At 45.1% G+C, this 14,899-nt stretch overlaps 1 long non-coding RNA gene across 3 annotated transcripts; it reads right to left on the bottom strand.

Moving 5' to 3' along the window:
• Positions 1-1,201: 1,201 nt before the first annotated feature.
• On the bottom strand, positions 1,202-7,581 carry LOC128322131 (uncharacterized). 3 transcript variants are annotated; one of them, XR_008305542.1, is made up of 4 exons: positions 7,167-7,581; positions 5,460-5,568; positions 3,507-3,649; positions 1,202-2,300 (listed from the first exon to the last, which is right to left on the bottom strand). It is a non-coding gene; the product is annotated as an uncharacterized LOC128322131 (long non-coding RNA). The 3 variants fall into 3 exon arrangements; XR_008305543.1 differs by having other exon boundaries at positions 3,507-3,614; XR_008305541.1 differs by having other exon boundaries at positions 5,460-5,565.
• Between the last annotated feature and the right edge of the window lie 7,318 nt (positions 7,582-14,899).

The following is a 14,899-nucleotide window of genomic DNA, read 5'->3' as shown; positions in this document are numbered from 1 at the left end:
AAAATAATTAAAAATATTTCAAATATTCATAAAAAATCGTAGGAGTGCCCAATTGCCTCAGGGTTTGGGGTGTTTGTTGGCACCCATGGGTGCTCCACAATAGGGAATAATGGGCTGGTTTGAGTCCCATTATACCCTATGAGATAAAATAAATTTCAAAAATTCATAAAAATATTGTATGAGTGTCTGATTGCTTTGGGGTTTGGATGGCAGGTACCCATGGGTGCCAGCTACCACCCCACCCACTTTTTGAGGTTCAAACTGGTTCAAACTGGTTTGAATTGAACCACCCCCAGTTTGGTTCGAATTCGAACCTGAAGCATGAACCTGATGGCTGGTTTGGTTTGAATTTGAACCATCGAACCAGTGGTCCTGAGGTCTCAGCCAGCCAAGGGGCCAGCCCTAACCAAGTATTTGGACATCATCCAAGGACGGTCTCAAACTTCGCTGGCACCGCTTGGGTCTGATACAACAAAAGTTTCAGGGTGCAAGCAGCACTCGACCCTGTCCTGCCATGGGGCGTGCCCCTCTTAGAGCTCTGGGTGCTGATCATGTCTCCAGTGCTCCCAGTGGAGGGTGATAGGTCTGATAGTGGGCACCTGCTTTCCAGATTATCGGCCCCGGCACCCCTATATGGGGTTGGCCAACCTGGGGTTCAACCCCACTTCGTGTGCTGGGAGTACAACAGTAGCAGGCATTCTGGTAGGATGGCCTGTAGATTCCGGCATGCATGTAGCATGTGCAGGGCCGGGCACCACAGTTCTGCTTGCCCATGTGCTGAGAGTCGGGGAGCGGGAGCTAGATCTTGGCCAGACCATAACAGGAAGGGCATCCCCCCTGCAGGTGGAGGGGCCTAGACCAATTAGACTGGGAGTTTTGGAGGATCAGCTGTTGGTCACTCCAGAAGACCCCAGGTGAGTTTTGGCAACCCCCCAGTGATCATTATGGGACACTGAAGCTAGCTGATGCTGCCAGGGTCCTAGCTCAAACAATAAGCGATAATATTAAAGTACTTCTGCACATTCCTTTACAAAGTAGCTGGCTTTTTCATAGAGAGTAAGTCATTAGCATTAAATTTTGGCCACACACCTATACAGCAGCTTGATCCCCCTAAATATTGACCATACATAGGCAGAATATCATTAAACATTCCAAGCTGGAAAAGCACTCAGGGAAATAGCACTCAATTGGTAACACAACCCAAAATAAAGAGTTTTTATTTGATTTGGTAATACAGCCAGGCATTATGAGTTGGACAAGTTGATATATTGAACAAAATAGTTAAATCTCTAATTGCATCTTTAGTCATCTTTGTTTGCAAATGAAAAGCCTCATACTCTTCAACCTTTTCTTGGAAGGAAGGTGGTTCAAGCACTTGATCACTTGGGGGTTGTTATTTTCTATATCTTTTTCAGCTAAAGCATTTTATCCTTTGCTCCTTAATTTGCCTCTTTTGCCACAATTTCAAGCATCAGTTTTCATTGCTGTGGTTAGTGTGTGTATGGGGAGGGGAGGGTCAATTAACCATCTGACTCTAATAAGTGCTTTGAAAATCAAGTATATCAAGTTGGTAAAGTCAAACAGGGCAAATCTTCATCACACACAGCAGCATAAACCAAGTGTACTCAAAAGTAATATTTGCATACAGTAATTGTTTGAGGATATTAAAACAAAGTGTGCCTTGCAAGCTACCTGCGGTAGTTTATTTGTGCACATGGCAGAACTGCAGTTCTGACTGAACAGTCATAATGGGAAGGAAATGTGATTAATTTTACACTCGTCTGCAGATGACATTCTCCTTTGTTTAATGAGCTATATTTTCCTGCTGCTGTACGTGTGGGCTTCGCTGCATGACTTTCCTGACTGTTGGTGAATCATGTCTCTAAATGCAAATATGTAAGGGATTGAGGACTTGACTTTTTGTGGGTTTTTTTTTTCCTGTATTCATCTTAGGCTGTGTCATCTAATTTCAATATTCACCTCAAAATTAGCGCATTAAATGCAGCTGAACAAATTGCTGGGGAAATACACACCTATAGAAAAAAGACATTGAAGTCCGTCCTCTGCCCTTCTGAAGGATGCTCCAGGATTGTGGAGAAGAGAGAAAACCACAAGTTCAATTTCAGAGGGAAGGAACCATTACTCCCATCCTGTTGGTTTTGATGAGATTGACTACTGTCTCCAGGTCTCAAGAAAATAGGATCAGGCCAGCTTTTTTGACTGGTGTGGTGGATTAGGAGATAGGACTAGAATGTCATCCCTTTTGCCTCTGTTGATGTTCAAACGTAATGGTCAAATAGCTAGAGATCAATGAAATAAAGAATAATCCATTATAACGGCAATGAAATGCACATGACAACACTTAACAAAAACTTTAAAATGACCTCTTAAATGCGCAACAAGGCAATCTTAGAATGAATTTACAAATGCACAGACATGTAAGCAAAGCCTATGTTTTGGTGTAAAACACCATCATCAGTGCTCTTTTCGGCATACCAACTGGTAACACTTCAAGCCTTAAATACAACAGCCAAACCGAAAGTAGAAACAAATGAGAAGGGAGAGAAGAAAATGAACAAACAAGCAATTTTAACTCGTTCAGTGACCAATATATCTTCATGGTTTCTTTTATATCTTCCTTTATGTTAAAATTGGGTGGCAACTGCTCTATAAACTTTGTTTCTTTTACCTTATGACTCATTAAATTCCAAATGTAACTGCCAGTATTGACACTTTTGTTTGTGTTACTTCTCCTTGATATTTTTCCCTCCTGTGCATAGCCCACAGTTTTGTTCAATTCTATTATGCAGCATATCAACCAAATGCTCTTTATGAAGCTATTCTCACGGCATCTTGGAACTTCTGGGGGCTACACAGCCTCCAATCCCCACAGCCCTCACCGGCTCTGTGACAGAGGTGGCACTCATGTGGGCAGCTGATCTGGCCACCCAGGGCTGCCATTTGATTGTCTGCGGGGAGAGCGGACTAAGCTTGCTCTCCCCACAGACCCGGAAGAAGCTATTCTCACCGATCATGAGAAGAGCTTCTATATCTTTTCAATAATGTCCTTCCTGTTACCCCAGTCTAAAACACAGCACATTCCACACATGTTATCTGAACAGTCCATATAAACTCATTAATCTTAAAGAAATATCCATGGAGTTTCATTGAGGACATCATACTGACTTCATTCACGTTGACTTGAAATCTTGGAAGAAATATTCATTTGGGCTTTTTAATATTATTATTACAGGATGGTATTTATTCCCTTTTAATGAAAGGAGATTATTTTTATGTATGATTATTCGTAACTATTTTAATAGTGTCAGTTAGGGGGATCAATGCATAGGAATCAGTGAAGGGGTATACTTTATTTTGCAAGTCTGATTAAATGAGAAACTTCATGATTCAAGATTTATATATTAAGATTTTTATTTGGGATTATTTTGTGTACCACTTATTGTTTTTTAAACCCTAAAAGGTTTTAATAATCTCTTCATCATTACCTGAATATGAATTTACGCAGTCCATGGGCGGGTAATGGAAGTCACCCATTATTACAGCCCAGTCTCTCTTTGATGCCTCACTGATTTCCTTCTCCAACTCCAGGTCACCTTCAACATTTGAACAGAAGGGCAATAGCACATCTCTACTTATACATGAAAAGAAAGGGTGAAAACTTCACAAAAGGTTTGAACATCTCAGTCCCTTCATTCTCACACTGAGCTTAATGGAAGCCACTGCTCCATAGTCATATCCCATGCAGCTGTGCTGTGGTGTGAATACTGCAAACACATTGACAGGGAGGATACCTGTTAGGTAGAGGGAAACCCAGATTATTGGCTTTCACCTATTTAGCTGCAGTATTAATATACACATATGGTTGGTTTGGATACAGCCAACCAGTCCCACTCAAAGAGCACTGCCCTGCTACCCCTGTCAGAGCACTGTCCCTGCTTTGCATAATCGTATGGGAGTGGTTTGGATGTCCCCCCTCCCATGGTTATGTAGCTGATGGGGAAGGGGCAGAACATGCACACTCACATCCCTCATTGCATGGTGGGCTGGGCCAGTCAGACATATCATCTGAACCAGTCCACATGCACAGTGATGCAATCGACTGAATTATAGATCAACTGTCCCCATATACCTGGTAACTTTGTCCTCTGTTGGAGTGGAAGTAGGATAATCACAAATTGGGTGTTAAGTAGAAATTTACACTCTTCCCTGCCCCTGGTGTTTTATATTTTGGCATGAGGAAGAGGGTGTCCTCTTATCAGACCAACTACTCTGGTAACATCATAAAGACCAACACCAGCAAACTGTATCATTAAAACCAAATGATCTGTTTTTCTTTTATTACTTCATCTTACCAGGAGAATATACTTAGTGGAATTGAATAAAATTCTGAAAGAGAAGTACAGATCTGACCAGTTTTTACAATCATAACCCTTCTTTCCCACCAAGCTGCTTTAGAGTATCAGATCTAGTTAACAAGCCTTGATTTTTTCTCACTGAAGTTTATTTTCTTTCATCAAACAACATCGAGATTCCGTTTTTGTTCTTTATTGAGAGCTCAAGGTCTCTTACTCCCAGTGTGGTTCCCTGAACATGGAAGTAATCTTTTGCCCTGCTGTCTGTAAGGTAATGTTACAAGGAGGGATCAAAACCATCCTTACTGTTTGCTGGTTAAAAAAAAGTGTGGCAAAAAGAACAGAAACAATTCAGATAAACTTACGCACAATGATTTCAATGGGAGAGGTAGGTGAAATGAGCAAAACTCGACTTGGGCCAGACTGTGACCATAATTTCATAGTCACCCCAATAATAGAAATGAATGGCCTTTTTGCAGATGATTTCTTATGGCCAGTCAGACATTAGTGTCAGATGCTTCCAATCCTATTAATCGATTTCAGCAGTAGCAGCAGTATTGGTGACGTGTGTTCACAACAGCTAAAGCAGGTAGTGCCTGTGCCTACTAAGACTGAGATATTTACTCCACATATCCCATGTTACAAATAGATACATGATCATTAATGTTAGATAGGTCTAATGCATCAGTCTTTTGGCTAGTAATTTCTCAAGATCCCCTGGATCCTTTTGCCTCTGGTAAAGAAGCTGATTTTGTGAAAAACTGTCTCAGAGGTCCAGAGAGGCCTGGGCCACTTCCAGCTTTTGAGGTCTCCAGCTGTAATACACATAACTTCCAAAAAATGTCAAATGTGTGTCCTCATGAAATTCACTGTGCAAGATTGTTGTCACAAAATTTTCACCTTGAATCTGGACCTATAGGCTACAAAAGCCTATGTTGATGGCCAAGCTATAGGGCTCAACCAACCAGCCAATCACCTCTTTTAGCTACAGGATGAAGAAAATAATGATAAATCATCACACATAAATAATTCCTTAGAGGCCTAGATGTAAAACTGTGAAGACACTAAAATGTAACCATTCTCTACCTTCCAACGTGACTTGATCCAGCACCAGCCACTAGTAGCATATACTGTACAATCAGCGGATACAATCAGCATTTCTGAGGGGACATGTTCATCATGGTCTAACCTTCTGCTATCAGAACAGATATAATATTTATTAATATTTATGAACATTTTAAACTCTTTAATATGACAAAATCTAGATCAGCAAATGTTGTATTCTATCTAGTTATCTTTGTGTTTTGTTGTTTGGATGTTTGTCCCAGTGGGGGTCCTGTAGAGAGTGTGGGAGGTGGGGTGAGAAAGGGAAAAGGAGGGGAAGGAGAGGGAGAAGATGGAGTTGTTGCTGACTGATCAGGGATCAGATTGTTATGAAAACAAACCGCTCCAAACGGTGTGAAAAACTGCTATTGGAGTGGAAACATGCCTTGGAAAAAAGTTATAGAGATGGCTAGGAGAGTGGAAAATGCTCTTCACTGTGCCAGATCACTCTCTTTGGTATCCCAAAACCAGGTTCCAGAAAGCCAGGCTGTTCAGTCTCAGTCCTTCAAACCCAGTCTTCTCATGTGGCACTGCCCCAGAATGTGGCAGCACAAGAAAAGAGGAGCTACCAATGCTACTGATGTGGAGACTCTGCCCACAAAGCACTGAAGGTCACTTGCAACATGTGCAAAAAAGAGGACACTTTGCCAGTGTCTAAAAGAACATCTAAAAGAACCTAACTGTGAAACTAACCAACAACTAAAAATCACCAATCCGACGTGAGGAGGCAGGCAATCCACAGGAAGGAAGGAGGATAATAATTTCCAAAGGCAGGAACAGCAAGGCAATCCAATAGGGTAGGGTATCCAAAGAAAAAGGCACAGAGCAAAGTAATCCAGAGGGGTCAGGAGTCCACAAGCAGGGGCTGCAGAGAATCGGGGGCCACATGAACAGGAGGGCAGGGTCCAGAAGGAAGCAGCATGGCAGGGTCCAGAAGAAACGGGGTTTGAAGGAGCAGGTCAGAGAAGAAGCAGGTCAAGATCCAGAGAAACAGTGTTTGGGCGGGGGGTAGACAGCAAAAACTCCACACTCCTGAGTCCAGGGCAGCAAGAGCAGCAGCAGGGCAAAACCAGCAATAGGACATCCAGAACTTTTCCATGGAAGCCAGAGGAAGAATAAAACCAGGCAGCACACACTTTACTGTACATAAATAAATTTTGAAACTACCTGCTTTTTGCTCCTCTGCCCCACCCCCTGGGCCAATGGGGTAAGAGTTGCCCTGACAACACAAAGATTTGAATGACAACAAACCAAACAAAAGAAAGGAGACCACTAGCCAATTGGAAGGCAGTGGCCGGAAAATAATCAGGAGGGCAGAAAAATAGTAAACAGACCGAACCGGTTCTGCACAGTTGTTTCTGAAGAAGAAACAGAGGAGGAAGGAAAACCAGAAGATAAAGAAGAATACTTTGCATAAAGAAGAAATGCTTTGCATTTTCATAAAGTCCTACAAAAAGTACATTACAGCCTTCTGTTTCTCTCTCCCATTCTTTGAGACATCTTCAATTTTCTGGCTTCTCCTATTTCTTTGTCCTCCTCATTTCCCTCTAAACCTCCATCCCTCTCTGTCACTTTCTATCCATTCTCCTTTTCCCTTCTGTTAGCAAATTCTGGAGAAAGGAGATGCTTGTGGATAGGGGTGGGTTGCACCCATTGCTTGTACAGTAGGAAATAAAGTTTACAATAAACCTTCATGAGTCTTTTGTAGCTTCTGAGTCCTCTGTAACATGTAAAAGTGCAAAGGCATCAACCTCACCCATTGCATATGCCCAGCATTTGGGATTCATCCTGTGCATCTGGAGGTCTCTCTAGCCATCATGACTAATAGCCACTAAGGGACCTCTCCTCCTACATAAATGTGTCTAACCCCTTTTCAAACCCATCAAAGCCAGTGGTCATCACCACATCTAGAGGCAGTGGGTTCAACAAGTTAACTGGCTTTCTCTTTGTTTATTCTGAACAGAGCGGGGGGCTCAGTGCAAAATGTAATTAAGAGAACATTGTAGCTAATGGACTTGAGCATATGATTCGTGGGGAAACATGGGGAGCAGAAAGGGCAGGACAGGGATGACTCTCCCCTGGTGATTTGACACTTGGGGCTGCATCCCTGAGACAGAGAATGGATTCAAACCAGAGCCAGCATGGCCAGTAACTGATCTTGTGACCTCACAGTCAGCCACAGAATTCTGCCATCATGGTTCCCCTTGGAGACATGCAAGGATTCCGCAGGACACTCACTTGGCAGTGTTCTAGATAAGCGGCAGCATCTTGGATAAGTTGTCTTTTGGTGGCAGGGGTGGGGGAGAGGATGAGAGATTTATTGTCAACTTATCATCTTAGCTAAGTTGGCTGTCAGGATGGGTGGCTGTTTTTAATGGGTGACCTGCAGGTAAATCTCCGGCATGGAGGGGGAAATGAAATCTGATGGCTGGCTGGGCTTGGATTTTAAAGATGCCCTTCCATTGTTGTAGCCTGTCTGGGCAGAGAAATCTGGAGCCCAGCCTGCTTTGTCCACACATGCTTTTGTGTCCACCCATGCTATTGCACACCCTGTGTGAACTTGCATGGTCACAATTTCACCACCAAGATTCACACCACACAGCGTCTCCCTGAAATGCAGGTGGCCCTTGAAGGTCACCTGATGGGGTGATTTCCACTGTATTTCTTTAGCTTGCAGGCTCTAGAACTGTGAAGCTGTAGCACCCAGGAGCTACTGGCTGGTCCCTGTGGGCCCATTTGGGGGTTTGTGGGAAAATACTGCCCAAAAGCTGCCCCCCCCAGCACCCCCATGTTATTCTCAAGCACCTTGTCTAACCTTTTCTTCTTTCATCTTCCCATAGATCCCACCCAGAAGAGGAACCAAAGTGAGTTGGACTTTGTTCTACCCATGACTGCTCTCCATGCTTTTGGCTCTAGTGTGGAAAGCTGGATGGATGGGGGGTGGGGGCTACAGCCTTACTCTTCCCCAATACCTTTGGCAGGCTGCATTTATCCTCTTATTTAAATATTTTTTAAAATAAACAAAACAGCATATATGTTCTTTCAACTGAAATGTGTCCCTTAAAAAATAACTTTTTGAAAAGTTGAAAAAGTTCTTTGGAGAAAGATGGGAAAGCTGGCCTTATGACTGTAATCAATGCATCTGGGTCCCCCCACCACACCCCAGTCAGTCAGTCCTCAAGGGAAGGCTGTATGCCTGAGCAAAGTGCAGCTACTTTTCATAGCCATTAAATTCACTGCTTCCAACTATGGAAGCATCCAAAATCAGCAAGGTCCACATAGAAGGATTGTGAAGCAGGGCATGCTTGGCTGCATGTAAATTAAAATTAGAGGGAGGGCACAGCACCCCCTAGTAGGAATGTGCGAAACGTTTCGGGTACAGAATGATCTGTACCCGAAACAGCCGATTTAGGGTGATTCGGATCCAAACCGAATCACCCTCGAAGCCCCCCGAAATTATTCAGATCCAAAATTAATCACCCCTGTTTTGGATCCGAAATATTTGTTGTTTTGGCCCTCCATTTTGTGGCCGATAAATGCCTTCTTCTTCCCCCTCCATTTTAAACAATGACATCAATTTGAATTTCCTGCCTTTTTGCCTCCCATTGACTTCAATGCAAAAAGGTCTGATGTGATGTCTACTTGAATTTTGGGTCCCAGGGCCAAAAGAGTGGGGTAGGGTGGTAGTGCCTAATGGGTGGTGGCTACTACCCCAATTGCAGAGGGATTGGGCAGAGGGCTGATTTTTGGTGAATTTTTGAAGTTTTAGTGTCTTTGGGGCAGATTGGGAGCATAATGTGGGATCTGGGGCAGAAGAGTGGGCTGGGGTGGTAGTGCCCAATGGGTGGAGGCTACCACCCCTATTGCAGAGTGATTGGGCAAAGGGCTGATTTTTGGTGAATTGTTGAAGTTTACACGCCTTTAAGGTTTTCCCCATTAGGTATAATGGAGGGTGTATTGCTTCACATCGGGGGGAAAGGGGTGGCCCAGAGCTGTGTGGGGTTGGTGGTAGTGCAAGATAGGGGCAAGGAAGCTACCAGATTTTTTTCAAAGGATTTGGGCAGAGGGCTGATTTTTGGTGAATTGTTGAAGTTTACACATCTTTAAGGTTTTTCCTCATAAGGTATAATGGAGGTTTCAGCAGCCCCATAAGTGCACTTGGGGGGTGCTGGGGTGGCCCAGAGCGAGTGGTGGTGTAGTGCACATAGGGTGCCAACCACCCCCATGGGTTTCTAACCCATGGGGTACAGGGTTCTGTTGTTTCTTAGATGTTCTGAGTGTAGATTCTATGATAGCAAATGAGAGTGGATTCATGGTGTCTTATTGAAAATCTCATTTGCTATCATAGAATCCACACTCAGAACACCCCAGAAGCAACAAAACTCCAACAAATGAAATCACCAAAAATCAGCCCTCTGCCCCTACCCTGCACTACCACCAACCCCACACCACTCTAGGCCACCCCTTTCCCCCCGACGTGAAGCAATACACCCTCCATTATACCTAATGGGGGAAAACCTTAAAAACGCGTAAACTTCAGAAATTTACCAAAAATCAGCCCTCTGCCCAATCACTCTGAAATTGGGGTGGTAGCCTCCACCCATTAGGCACTACCACCCCACCCCACTCTTTTGGCCCCAGGACCCATTTTTAATCCGAATCGATTTGGATTTGGATTAATTCGGATCCAAATCGAATCGGGGGTGATTCGGATGGGAAAGATTCGGATACAAAACAGAACGGGGGTGTTTTGATTCGGATCCGAATCGAAACACTGAAAATCCAAATTGCACACCCCTACCCCCTAGAATTCCTCAGATCATAGATGTAATTCCTGCTTATGGTTACCAGGCAGATGTTCAAGCCCCGTCCCACCCCACCCTGCACATAGGCCAAGAGGCTGTAACTGGGGGTTGTTTCTTGAGCCAGAGACCAAATGCACTGTTGAGTCCATGTGAACCATCAACTCCCACTCTGCCCAAAGGAGAACCTCTTTCCTCACATGTATAGGAGGGCCCCTAGTTCAGTGGTAGAACAATTACTTTACATGCACAAGGTCTCAGGCTGAGTCTTCATCATCTTCTGTTAAAAGATCTTAGCTAGCTAGGAAAAGAGTGGCTGCCAGCCAGAGTAGGCAAAAAGAGACAGGGGTATGACTTGGTAGAAGGCAACTGCATTTGTATGTATGGCAGATGGAGCCCGGCCATGGCACTCCCTTCTGAAACATATTTGGAGAGGTCTGTCTTGCCAGTGCTATGCAATGTATTCCTCTTCACTGCTTGCTTGTCTCCTTGGGTGGCCCACCTCACCCACAATCCCAGGCTAAGTCCCAGCTGCTTAACTGAGGCAGAAAGGGGAGGCAATTTCTATCGGGGGCAATAGGCAATCCACATTTCCTGATTCCTGCTTTATTTCCTCTCTTTCAGGTCACCACAAACATTTGACCTATGCTGCAAACCACATTGCCTCCAAACCCCAAATCAAACTCCAAAATCAGTGGCTCTCTGATGGCCTTCCATCCCTTCAGACACTCAGGGAGAAGAAATAAAGGAGACAAACTCACTGCTAGGAGCCCATCCCGGCCCGGACATCCCCACTGACACTCTGGGGAAAATCTCAAGGAGAGCCAGCATGGTGTAGTGGTTAGAGTGCTGGACTAGGACCGGGGAGACCCAAGTTCAAATCCCCATTCAGCCATGAAACTAGCTGGGTGACTCTGGGCCAGTCACTTCTCTCTCAGCCCAACCTACTTCACAGGGTTGTTGTGAAGAGAAACTCAAGTATGTAGTACACCGCTCTGGGCTCCTTGGAGGAAGAGCAGGATATAAAATGTAAATCATCATCATCATCATCATCATCCCTTCCCAAAGCCTTCTGTTCCCACCAACACTACAGGCAAAGAAGCCAAGGAGGCAACTTCAGTGCCAGAACCACACTCAGGGCCTCCTGTCCCCTCTGAAACTCCAGGAGAAGAACCAAAGCTGGCAGCCTCAGGGGCAGGACCCCACCCAGGGCTTTTCTTCCTCACTGACACTCCACAGGAAGAACCAAAGGAAGCAACCTCCATACCACAGCCTACCTTTGCAGTCCATTCTCTGCATCAAGAACTGGAAATCCTCAATTGATTCCAGCTCAAATATGCCCAGCAGCATGTAATGTGGGACTACATAACCCTTTTGCATAAACACCTGGCACAAATACCCAGCCCAGGTGTTGGTCCAAGCCCTATCACTGACCTTTTTCCAAGGCACCAGCAATCAGCCTGCTCATCACATCCAATATTTGGTCCTTTTGGCTCTCTGTCTTACAGAACTGAAGGTTCCTGCATTCCCCAACCATCCTTTCAATTTGTCTGGGGTATCAACCACCAAGGCCCAGACACACAGACAAGATTCTACCAGAGTAGAATTCAGCTGCCAAGGTGGGAAAAGGAAAGATACATTCAGAGTACGCCCCTGAAGTTGCTGCTGGGCTGAAAAAGGCTCTTTTGCTCCCTGATCCCTTCTCCAGAGTGTTAAAATGTTTCATTTGCATCTGTATTTAATGTTTAGGAAGGGAGGCCTGTGGGTGGATTGTCAGTGCTTGCTTAAGTGTTTCTTCATTTTCAGTCCTTCAGGTGACCAAGGTCTGATGTCAATAATCATAGCAGCTTCTTGTGGTGAGCAGTGTAGGTACAGTAAGTGATGGTGGGTACAGTAGGATGCCTGCCTTTGCAACTGACCTGCTGCTGCTTCTCCTCTCTTGAAGATGTTCCTTCAGGCCTCCTGGGTCCAGTTCCTTGTTGTCCTCTGCCTCCCTGGGGGTTGCCTCTATCCCACCCTCCACCTCCAGCTTTTCCCTCTTCTGGCATCCCTCTCCCCCTCTTGCTCCTTCCCTGCCTCCTCTAGAGCCAGATATCAGCAATCTGAAAGAAACTTTGCAGAGTTTAATGGTCCATCAGCTGCGCGACTGTAAGTCTCACAAAGGCAGCACCCCATTACCTCTACATTATCATTTTACCATCTAAAAACCTTATAGTCTAAAAACAGAGGAAGGGAAGCTATAGAGGTAGGAAGGGGGAAGCTGAGACAGCGGGCAAGCGGGGGAAAGATATGTATGCATTTCAGCTGCTTATCCTTAGGACCAGGGAGAACCAGTTTTGCCTTCCCTTTCAGACATGAACCTCTTTGGGTAACTTTGGGCCGGTCACTTGTCCCACAGCCCAACCTACCTCTAAGGGTTGTGAGAGGATAACAATAACCACATATACCTCCCTGAGCTGCTTTGAGGAAGAGCAGACTATGATTGCCAAAAAGCAGACAAATATCAGCCTTTTTGAGTTCAAGCTGGGATGAAACAGGAAACCAAGGAGGATGACATACAATTGTGCTTATAGCGATCCTCCTTATAGGGTCATCAATGTTCATGGGCAAAAGTTCCCTGTCACCAGGAGCTTAGAATCTAAAGTCTGCCTTTGGAGAGAGAAGTGCGGAAGAACAGGAATGGGAAAGGAAAGCATAAGGAGCGTTCAGTTCAAGGAGATGAGGATGCCTTTGCTGAGGCATTAAGCCAAAAGCTGTGCAGAGGAGAAGGGTTTTCAGGGAGGATAGGAGAGAGAAGTGGAAGGAAGGAGAGGAGAGAGACTGGAAGGATAGAAGTGGGCCCACATCTGGGTGGCTGTTCCAGAAAAGGAGAAGGGAAAGACTCATTTTACAGTGCAGGAGATCTTCAGATGGCTGAAGATGGTAGTTGGAGGAGGAAAAATCACCATAATGTTGTGCAAGTTGGTGTGGCGGGGTGTGTGTGTGTGGTCAGTGTAGAGCAACAGGGTGGGACATAGCCATGGAGGGTTTTCAAGGTAGGGATGAGGATGAGGATTTTCAAGGTAGGGATGAGGATGAGGAGAGGAGAGCTGGTCTTGTAGTAGCAAGTATGACTTGTCTCCTTAGCTAAGCAGGGTCCACCCTAGTTGCATATGAATGGGAGACTAGAAGTGTGAGCACTGTAAGATACTCCCCTCAAGGCATTGGAGCCACTCTGGGAAGATCATCTAGGTTCCAAGTTCCCTCCCTGGTTTCTCCAAGATAGGGCCGAGAGAGATTCCTGCCTACAACCTTGGAGAAGCCGCTGCTAGTCTGTGAAGACAATACTGAGCTAGATAGACCAATGGTCTGACTCAGTATATGGCAGCTTCCTATGTTTCTGTGTTCCTGTGAGGGGTATGTGCTGGGCATGGAAAGGACAAGATGTCAGCACAGGGACTGGCTCTGAGGACACACCCCTTCCCCTCTGCAGACCTCTGAGGCTGCCAAGAATGCCTGCAGATTCACCTCAAGGCACTGAGAGGACAGCTGAGAAGCAGAGTGGCCAGGGTGGATGCCACTATGGGAATAGTAGATTAACATACATAGAGAAACACTTTGTATATTTATGATATATGAGGAGTTGGGTTAGGCAATACTCATACTCCTGGTATGAGGAGTTGGGTTAGGCAATTGACACAGTTGTGCCTAAGCGTCCTCTCCTGACCCACCGAGCCCAAGTGACTCTCTGGCATATAGGTGAGTTGTGGACAATGAAGCAGGCTAGTAGATGGCTTGAGCATTGTCGGTGGAAAACTCAGAATGAATGTGACTGAACACAGGCTAGAGCTCATATTAGGGCCTACTCTATGGCAGTGATGGCAGCGAAGAAATCCTACTTTTCCACCACCATCGCATCTGCTCAATGTCATCCAGCGGAGCTTCTTCGAGTGTTTTGGGGCCTCCTAGGTGAGGACCCCAAAGACCATCAATTTGCATGGTCTTTGGATTGCAATTTGCATTGCCATTTGCAGCAGTAGCCTGCTGTGATTATTTATTATTTATTTATTTATAAATAAATGAAATTATTTATTTTGCAGATAAAATTGCTCGCATCTTACTTGGATGCTAAGATTTATGTGGTGCCGGAACTGGATGTTGCCAATGTACCATCTGGCCCTGTTATATTGGATGGTTTTCAGACTGAGTTGCCTGAGGAAGTGGACAGGCTGCTTGGAAGGCTGAGGCCTACCACGTGCGTGCTTGACCCTTGCCCTTCATGGTTGATGAAGGCTTCTAGGAAGGTACCAAGTCCCTGGCTGGTGGGGTGGTGCCCTCTCAGCTGAAGGAGGCAGTCATCAGGCCCCTCTTTAAAAAAAAACCCCTCATTGTACCCAGATGATCTGAATAACTTCTGACCAGTTTCTAACCTCTCCTTCTTTGGCAAGGTGTTGGAAAGTGTGGTGGAATCTCAGCTCCAGGCTGCCCTAGATGAATTTGATTACTTAGATCCTTTCCATTCTGGCTTCCAACCTGGATATGGGACTGAAACTGCCTTGGTCACCCTAGTGGATGACCTACGCCGGGAGATAGACAGAGGGAATGTGACTCTGTTGATTCTCCTGGACCTCTCAGCTACTT

Source organism: Hemicordylus capensis, chromosome 4 (genome assembly GCF_027244095.1).
Source record: "Hemicordylus capensis ecotype Gifberg chromosome 4, rHemCap1.1.pri, whole genome shotgun sequence".
NCBI classification, from domain to species: domain Eukaryota; kingdom Metazoa; phylum Chordata; class Lepidosauria; order Squamata; family Cordylidae; genus Hemicordylus; species Hemicordylus capensis.
Note: the sequence above shows the minus strand (reverse complement) of the source record. Positions and strands in the feature narration are given on the sequence as shown.